At 36.3% G+C, this 9,712-nt stretch overlaps 1 long non-coding RNA gene across 1 annotated transcript; it reads right to left on the bottom strand.

Annotated features, from left to right (window-relative positions):
• Positions 1-5,581: 5,581 nt before the first annotated feature.
• Positions 5,582-7,568, bottom strand: LOC140853398 (uncharacterized). The gene is made up of 2 exons (XR_012136457.1): positions 7,231-7,568; positions 5,582-5,896 (listed from the first exon to the last, which is right to left on the bottom strand). It is a non-coding gene; the product is annotated as an uncharacterized lncRNA (long non-coding RNA).
• Between the last annotated feature and the right edge of the window lie 2,144 nt (positions 7,569-9,712).

Here is a 9,712-nt window from a genome sequence, read left to right as displayed (position 1 = left end):
CTTTACTTAATTTTTTTTAATATTATTTATATTTTATAAAAATTATGAAGTCCTCTTACTTAGGCAAGTTCGAATCCTACCTTCTAATTATAGACTGAAACCATTAGTTCAATCTGCCCGGTCTAGCATGCTGGTAATCCAATTGACCATCCTTTAAGTTTCTTAGCAAACATAAATTTAGAATCTTCATACATTCATCCAAGGGGACGGATTGGGAGTCAGCAAAATTGTCATTGTTTTCTACTTAAAAATGTTTGCAAATGTAAATAAATAATCAGTAAAATAAATCCCACAGGCGATCCAAGAGTGCAATAAAGACGGTGTGTCACCGAATTTGTGAACCAAAACGACAGGTTACTCGTATTGGTGGGCTTTCCAAATGGACTGATCTAGTTTGGTATTTGAATCATTTCCTGACTTCTCTTTGTAGCAAAGAAATTAATTCAGCCATGCATTATTCTATGCCCGAAGAGAGAGGGCATTTCTGAATGCCGTGTTGTATGCTCATATTGACTAATAAACTAGTTGACGTTCTGCCAAACCTCAGCAGCCATCTATTAAATTCGTACCTTCCAAATTAAAGAGTTGTTAAGCTTAAAATAGTACGCATGGCTTGGAATTTGACCTTCCATGCAAAGCTTATGTCACACAAAATACTAACGCAAAGAGTTCGATGAACATGTCCTTCCATGAATAGCTTAGGCTTAGGTCACTAGATAGCTAAGTCAAGCTTGTTGTTCAGCTAGAAAAGTTGATGGACTCGAGTTGCATTTTAAGTACCAAATAATCAACAAACCAAGGCTAAATAGTTAGTGGCTCATGTGAATGTTAAAGCCTCAAATTGTGATGGATGAACAAGTTTGGTTGATAATGGTATACAATTACAGTTAAGGTTATTAAAAACATCCAGCAATATAACTGGATGTGTAGCCCCAATTAAAGCTCAGCTCAGCTAGTATGCAGTCATAATTCTGATAAAACTGACACCCCTGGCTTGGGCTTAATAAACTAATTAGGCTTCTGCCTAATCTTCTTGAAGAAATTAAAATAAAAAGGCACCCCTAGAAGAATCAAAAATCCATAAAAATATACATACAAAGAGAAAGCAGATATAACTTAAAGAATTGGATGAAGGAAGTAATTTTCTCATCCAGTGAAAGAGAGAGCTACATGAATAGAGAACTAGAGAGATATATGGATCACAAAATGGCACGAACAATGAAATGGAAATTAATAAGAGGAATTAAAAGTGCATAAGTACTTAAAGAATAGAGGAGTGTAAAGAAGTCAATTAGAAGTAAGTTATAGCAACTTGCAACATGGATAGAGAGATACGGCAGTGTTATAACACTTACTCCGTCCTCAGATTCTCCAAACATCATCTTTTATTTGAGCAATTCCAAACCATAATGCATCAGATCAGGATTATATAGTCTAATGTCACACTATATGGTAGGAATCAACTAACAAGCAAAGGTGTACCTCCTTGCATCATATGAGCTTCCATTGACTATTGGCACACTCCAACCGAACTCCAATTACTCCTTCCAACTAGGGATTATTCCGCCATTGACCACCACTACAAAAACACCTTAAAACATTCAAAGACTCATCCATTTCTCAGCATTTCTGCTCCTGATGCTTCACTGCTGGGCGTATTTTATTGCACTAGATGTGGGCGCAGACGCGTTCTTTAGTGCCCTTCTGTACTTAGGGTTATTTAAGGTCTGTAGGTGGAGGTGGTCGATCACCGAGACTTTCTGTTACAAGGCTTCTTCCTGGTCCATCCAAAACTTCTTCAAATTAATCAACTTGGCGGCTGGATGTTTTCTGATGTAGATTTGTTTAATATATTTGTTGACCAATATGCCTCGCCATCTCTTCATATTAATAGGTCTACTGACTTGTTGGTATTCATTTCTTAGCTATCCAAGCCTTTTGCAGTATGTATGACCATTTGTTCACGAAGACCAAACAAAATGGTGCTCTTAGTTCCATGAACTTTCAAGCGGAAAATAGCGACCGTGAAAGAATCGAAGTGCATTCAGTTGCATGCAGCTGGATCATCTAGAGAGCTCAAAACCTACTGCCACTCCTTTTATTGTGTTTGCTAATTATGCTGTTATTGCAGGGTTGTATGTAATTCTAATTAAGTTAGATAAGCAGCCAAATATATAATTTGCGACCACATAGTTGTCGGTAATTTAAATTATGACCTTATTGCAGCATTTAACAAGCTCAAAAATAATTAGAAATGCTAGTATCGTCCGTTCAGCTCTATTTGTTCCCCATGTTCACTAAACAACCGTTAGATGAGGCCCACAATATTGACCTCACTAATTTGCCATGCTCAATTAGTAATATTTATAATATACGCGATCGTTAAATTTTTCCACTCGCATTGCACTTTCATAATTGTCATCGCTCCATACATGATGGTGATCGCTTGAGTGTTGACGCAACATAAATCGGTAGGAACAGAAAAACCTTGGGATGAGAGGATGAAATGCCATTTCTCTTCAGGGCAATACCTATAAGTTATTATTTATTTATGGAAAATACTCATGAGTTATTTAATTCATGATTATATATGATGAAAGCCCTGGGTTTGATCGTTTGATCAGTGGGACTTGATGGGTGCAATTTAGCATTCTGGTACTTGCTTTCACTGGTAGCAGCAACAGATGCCATCTTCAGAATGATCCAGGCCACACTCATTTGCTAGATAACCGGAGATCATTCTAAGGTTCTAGTTTTGGAAGGTGGATCATTCAAATATTTAATATGGATGGTCTCTATCTTCTCTGTTATTAAAAGAAAAGAAAAGCGGCAGCCAAGGATTTTATGCACAGCCCATGTGGCATGCACCGTACCTCGATAACTTAATCATTGTCTTTAGGTCTCAATTGAACTTGATTATTAATTGCATGCATTGATGAGTTACCTTACAGATGGGCTTATAGCTTGTATCACGTACGACCATGCCACCTTGCAATTGGTGTAACAACTTTGAGGATTATCCTCGATCTCTATCGCCGACGGAATAGTCTGTTCCATGGAATAAGTTACCTTTTGGCATTTGATTGAAGAAAAAAGTGAAGCAATATAAGTGAATACATCTCCTTTCATGATTATTGTGAGATTTTATTATAAGAACAAATTTATTTTTTCGTATTTAAAAAATAGATAGGAGTGCAGTTGTAATCAGGAAGGATAAGTTCTCTCTTTCTGTACAATAATTTCGATAAAGCGGCCTCTTGCTGGAGAACTGCACCTCAACTTGCACTGGCAAACAGAAACCAGCGATTTCAGGTTTAGTAAATAGGGTGAAAACAGGTGTTTTTGGATCTGCCAACAAGACAGGAGAAGAGATCAATATTGCATGAGAAACCAGCAGGAGATCTTCGTGAATTTTAAGACTGTAAATATCTAGATGTAGATCTTAAGCGCACACACGTACGGGAAAGGGTACTGTCTAAAGAGTTCCATACTAAAACCTTTATAATTAATTTTTCCATTTTTAATGCAAACCGGTTACAATTCCCACTTCATCAAAGAAGTTCCCGGAAGGACGTCGACCAAACTGTTGAGGCCTCTGCTAGAAAATCCCAACAGGTTGAGGCTAATAAAGACAGTGCAAAGGGACCGAGGTGTTGCAATAAATAACGCCTCCGAGTGATGAACTGCCTTCAGAGCAGAGAGAAGGAAGAGAAGAAACGAAGCCAAATGGCCAGAGAAATGGAAGAAACCTCTTCGGCCATGATGTCCTTTCTCCATCGCTGCTGCCTCCTGCAGTGGATCATCAGAGCTTGTGCTGGTTGCTTGCGCTTCTTTAGCCATGATTCCAAAGATCCTTCTGAGCAAGAGGACGAAATGACAGCCATTGTATTCTCTCTCCCTCTATATCTGTCTCTCTCTCTCTCTCTTATATGTTGGGCTTGCATGCTGAAATGTAACCTCTATTTCATAATTATTAACTTGTTTTTATCTATCATGTCTTCATTTATCTAGGGAGATAGATCCATCGTCCAGACAGTGGATTCAAGTAGTCCTGAGAAGCCACCAACAAGCAGAGGAAGCGGTGGTAGTGTCAACTCTGCACTTATGGCTTCAAGAGCCCCTGAAAAGCCACGGCCGAGTGAAGGGGGAGGCGGTCACATCAACTCTGCATCCTCCTAATTCCAGCTTAAGAGAGCAAGCTAGATAGCAGAAGAGATCAGCCTCGAAGCTAAAATATTTAGGTGCGTATAAACTTGTTAGTGATCCCCTAGCACTTGGTGTGATATTGGTGCGACGGATCTCTGAAAGTCTATATTTTGTAATTTTAGATCTCCCTTAAAGAATGTTCTCCGAAGAAAAAGGTTTGAGTTAAAATAGTTTTTTTCTCTGATGTCCTTCTCGGTATGTAAAATATATATATATATGATTGGTGTATAAAATATCTCATCCTTCAAGACTTCCTTTCACAAGCTCCATGCACCTCAACTGAAGCAGCTTTTCTCAGATGTTGATGCATTAGTTTAGACTCTATTTAGCTAAACTTTTATAAATATCAGAAAATACTTTCTATCTCTTAGAAAATATTTTGAAGTGATACAATGATGTTTGATAAAAATATCAAAAAATTGTTTTGATTTTGTCAGAAAACTGAAAAGATTTATTTGAAAAAAACTATAGTTTAAAACTTTCTCCAAAAATACTTTCTGATTAATGTCGAAAAGCTGTTTTGCTTTCTCCCAAACACTTTATCAATATGGTTACCAAACAACAAATAGTTTTTTCGTAAAAGCTCTACTTTTAAAAATTCTACTTCTCAAAAGCTTTATTTTCAAAAGCTTCAAAAGCTCTACTACCAATAGCAATCCCAAACAGAATCTTAGTTAAGTTTAATGCGCTCCAAACGATCATACTTCATTTACTATCTATCAACCATCACCAAGAAAATAATGTGTTTCACAAGCTCCCTGTGCTTCTAGGAAATAAAATCTACATATGATTTATATGACCAATTAGTCAAGGTTTATATGAGAAACTGCATCCGCGTGTATTTAATTCCACATCAATTAGTTATTATAGAAAGCTTACGTACTTAAAAATGGTCAAGAAACTTAAATTAATAGTTATTGTCTCATCTCTCTGCATAAGACCTTGAATATTTTGATTGTTACAAGAGAAAGTCTACGGTATGTCCGATTCAGATCTAAAATTTGGACATACAGATCAAGTACAGGTCCATGACTAAAGGTGAATTTTGATCAAAGTGGGGCAAAAATGGAGCCGACTTAATCAAAAATAGTTCCAGGATTCTAATCTGGGGAACTACTTGCAGTATTTATAAAGTGTAACATATGGCATGTTCAGTGACAAATTCTTCTTCACACCATGTGAGCCTATACTAGAGCCTGCACATGCATATGCTCAAAACATAAACTTACCCTTACACAACACAGCCTGATTCAACTGGAATTAAAAAAAAAAAAAAAAAAGACAAAATGAAAGGGGATCAGAACCATGTCCAGAGACATCAGACACTAGTACATTTACTTCAACAGAACCTATTTCCGAGTAGAAAGATATTAAGTAGTCAAAAATGACACACCAACATGATATAATATAAAATATCTCTAGAAAAGAAATGAACAAATTTACAGAACCATGAACCTGGCATTGATCGCCTCATTGCAAGGATCGGTAGCTACCTCAATATGAAAAGTAGTTTGCTACAGGAAAAAAAAAAAAAATTACCTATCAGAATGACTGCTGCTGCCAATTATCCGGATCTAAGCAACTTGAACTAGCCCTAATTTTTCTGGTAGGTCAAGCCCAGGAGTAACACATATGTGGACCCATCCACCAGTCGTTTAAGGCACTACTTGAAATGTCTCGCTTGTTTAAGCTGGATGAAGTTGATTGCAGAAAAGTTCAATATAATTTGAATAAATATATCATGAACAACTAACTCCAGAATAACTAGAGAAAGCTTTCAAGAATCATATGACTTAAATCCAGTGAAGTATATTAATGAGTTCTCAATAAAATCGTTCTGTTGTATGTTTCCTTTAACAGCACAAAGAACTCATGGTTTATATGATCTTTTGTTAGCAATATAATTTGAAAAACAACACAAGAATAACTGGGGCACATTTTTAATATAAGGAGGATGTTGTGACTGCAAAGACGAACTATATTGGCGAATTCACAATGAAATTATTCTGTATTTAATTAAAACACATGGGACATACTATCATACAAAGACAAAAAGCATTACATGCATGAAAATGAAAGATAACTAGCCCTCAGTTCTAGCAATTTGAAAAGGAAGAATGAGACATATACAATGCCAAAGCCTCAAGCACTTCACATGTGAGAGAATTCAGGCGGTAACCAACCAATTAATCTTTATCCTAGACACTTCAACTACATCTATGTATCTCCACTTTCTTTCCCCTCTTCAACATATCATTTGATAGAAGACCTATACCTGCTCCCACTTCCTGATGAATTCGGGCCCTCTTTTGCACTAACAGCCAGTGATATCACAATCATGATTCATCAAGATTAACTAAGATGCAACTAGTGAAATTACTTTTGTTAGTGCGCATTTTCTTAATTTAAATATAAAACATTTCTTAAGATACAAGTAGCAGACATAAAGTTTGTATACATTGTCAGACCAGATTTAGATTTTATAAATGGTTGGGTTGGAACTCCTAATTCTTTTAGACTTCCTTTCCTTCCAGGACTGAACCTAGACCTACTCCCAACTTCTGCTAATAACCAGAGGTTATAATGCACATTTTCTAGGAAATTTTTAATCCTTTGAAGCAATATCAATTAAGCCAATAAGGGTACGTAACAGAGACATGAAAGAAGCATGGAAGATTCTGCAATAAAAAAAAATAAAAAATCAAAAAAAAAAAAAGAAGAAGTAACGCAATGTACAAGAAACAAAAAGCAGGCCATGGGCTTACCAACAATATCAGAATAAAAAAATATCAACAACGAATAGAGTGTCACCTACTCAACTTTCTACAAAATAATCAGCAATCCTACACTTAAGGCTGGAAGATTCTAGATATCAGAGAAGCATAATAATCCTAGTTATAACTTCCAAAATAAGAACATTATGACTTCATTAATCCACTGAACAATACTGCAAAAGTTATAATCTTTTTTTTTTAATTCTTGAAAACACCTGGATAATGAAGGGATCTTGAGCATAAAGCTTACCCCATCCTCATAAAGCTGAAATGTACTGCACCCGAACAAGTGGGCCGGTGCCGAGTCCTGATTGAAAGGCATGAGAATTTGGAAAAAGTTTTTGATGCATCGAAATGCTAATTCAAGAAATTCAAACATTTTGATGGCTCAACAAGGTCAAGTCTCAAGACTTTAAGGTTGTACATTCCCTGTCAACCGATCAAGACTGAAGCTTAATAGATAAAAAAAAGAGAAGCCCATATAATTGGAAGATGACATTATGGGGGGAAGAATAGGGATTCTAACAAGCAAGCTTCCACGGAGATATCTCCACAACAAGCTGCCACCACTCTTCAGAGACTCCCACATGCAACTCCAGTATACACCAGCAAGTCCATCTTAAGACCCATTCTAGATTTACAATTTTATATATATATATATATATATATATATATATATATATATATATATATATATATAAAATAAATTCACCCAAACCTGAATTATTGAATTCACCCCCCATATCACGATCAAATTAACTGTGTATGTTTAATCTTATCTATGCTTCATACGCATCCAACACTTGTTTACAATTCATTACCTGAATGATATATCACGTGTTTTTCCCCATAACCAAAAATGAACAGTCCAAAAAAGAAATAGAAACCAGGGAAAAGAAATTAACCCAGAAACAAACATCATGGGAAGAATTAAGGATCCACTTTGTGTAACCAATACAAGTGACTAGAGAATACAAAAGCAACCAAACACAGATGCACTAAAGAATGAAGAGACATAATCAGACTGGGCTTATCAAAACAAAACTGGAACAATACCATATCCTATGACAGATATTAAGGGAAGAATAACCATAACCATCAAGACTTCTCCCAATTATTTGGAAGACAAGAAAAATTAATAAATAAATAAATAAATACTGTCCATAGATGATGGAAGATACACTAATAAATGTCAAAAGTAATGCATGAGATGAGATACTATCCTAAATATGGTCTTGATGCACTACATAAGCTTGTCAATTATGGCATTGACAATCAGTCAATCAGCTCAGTGTATCTACTACCAAAAAAAAAGAAAAAACAAAATACATCCAAATATCTAACCAATCAACATGGAAGTTCTTTGCATTAGTTCCATATATTCCTGTTCTGAGAAGAATTCTCAAGAATTTTTGTATCATACATTGACAACCAAACGTATAACCTGTGAACAAAAAATCTATTTTCAAAGAGCTGTACACTGGCACTGGAGCTTCTGATTTGTCTGCAAAAAATAATATATTCATGGTGCCGATGTTCAATCTACCCCCATCCAGCCGTTATGTCCTCCTTTGCCACAACTGCAGTGGCTAACATCATGTTAATACCCTTATATTAAATTTTTCACAGGAAGGATTAGCAACCCCTGATCATAGAGCTTAAGAAACATATATGACCCCACTGAAGATATCAACCTAAAAATAGACTGTCAATAGTCCACGCCCACCCTAACAGCCCAAAGACCGGACCCGAAAAAAAAAAAAAAAAAAGGAAAAACCAGGCTCGGGCTCACATTCTAAGGCTGGACAATTTTTGGGCCAGTCCTGGGCTGAAAATATGGTTAAAATTAAATAGGGTGGTTCCGAGCCCACCAGCCTGAAAGCATATCCTAAGTTGGGACGAGCTTGGGCCTCACAACTGCATGCCAGGCCAGGCTCAGGCCTAAGGTTCAGACGTTGGGCTTGCTTTAGACTTAGGCCCAACCCAGCCCTTTGACACCCCTACTCACAACTTTCTCAATTCTTGTTAGACGCAACAAGTTCTCCACAAACTTAGACATCATAGTTTCAAAATAAGTTTTGCCTTAAAATAATTTCAAAATAGGCAGCAAAGGTGCAAGAAAGGCACAAAATCTGTACCCAATTATTGCACACTCCTATATAAATAATTTGCTTGGAAGTGTAGAAGTAATGGTCTTCAACAACGACAAGGTGTTTGTTATACTCTCAGGCATATGGCAAAAAATATGATTTTTTCTAATAATATTATTAGGAAATTATAATATTATTATTAGGAAATTAGCATAATGTTATGATTAATACTGACAGCAGGCATAATTGGCCCACTTCACAAAAGCAACTACTAGCTTAGTAACAAAAATTAAGGTTCCGATCTCGAGTGTGCACAGCTCCTATCCAAGGTTGGATCGTTTCCAACTAAATTCTTTTGTCGAGTACCAAGTGCAGCTGGAAAGGACCATATACAACAGTAGAATGACATCATCTAAACAAGCTCAACATGCAAAGAGATGATCTATTCTTGACACATAATCTCAGGATGGATCACAAAGATTGAGCCATGCTTCATATGACATGGTCCAGCAGATTATACTACCATCATTGCTTACATTGACAAACCAAACTTTGTTGGAAATCATGAAGCTCTACCACCATCAGCATTGCAAAACCTCTGTGCTCCCTTGTGATCAAGGTGCAAACAATGACATATTTTAT

Source organism: Elaeis guineensis, chromosome 13 (assembly GCF_000442705.2).
Source record: "Elaeis guineensis isolate ETL-2024a chromosome 13, EG11, whole genome shotgun sequence".
Taxonomy (NCBI): Eukaryota; Viridiplantae; Streptophyta; class Magnoliopsida; order Arecales; family Arecaceae; genus Elaeis; species Elaeis guineensis.
Note: the sequence above shows the minus strand (reverse complement) of the source record. Positions and strands in the feature narration are given on the sequence as shown.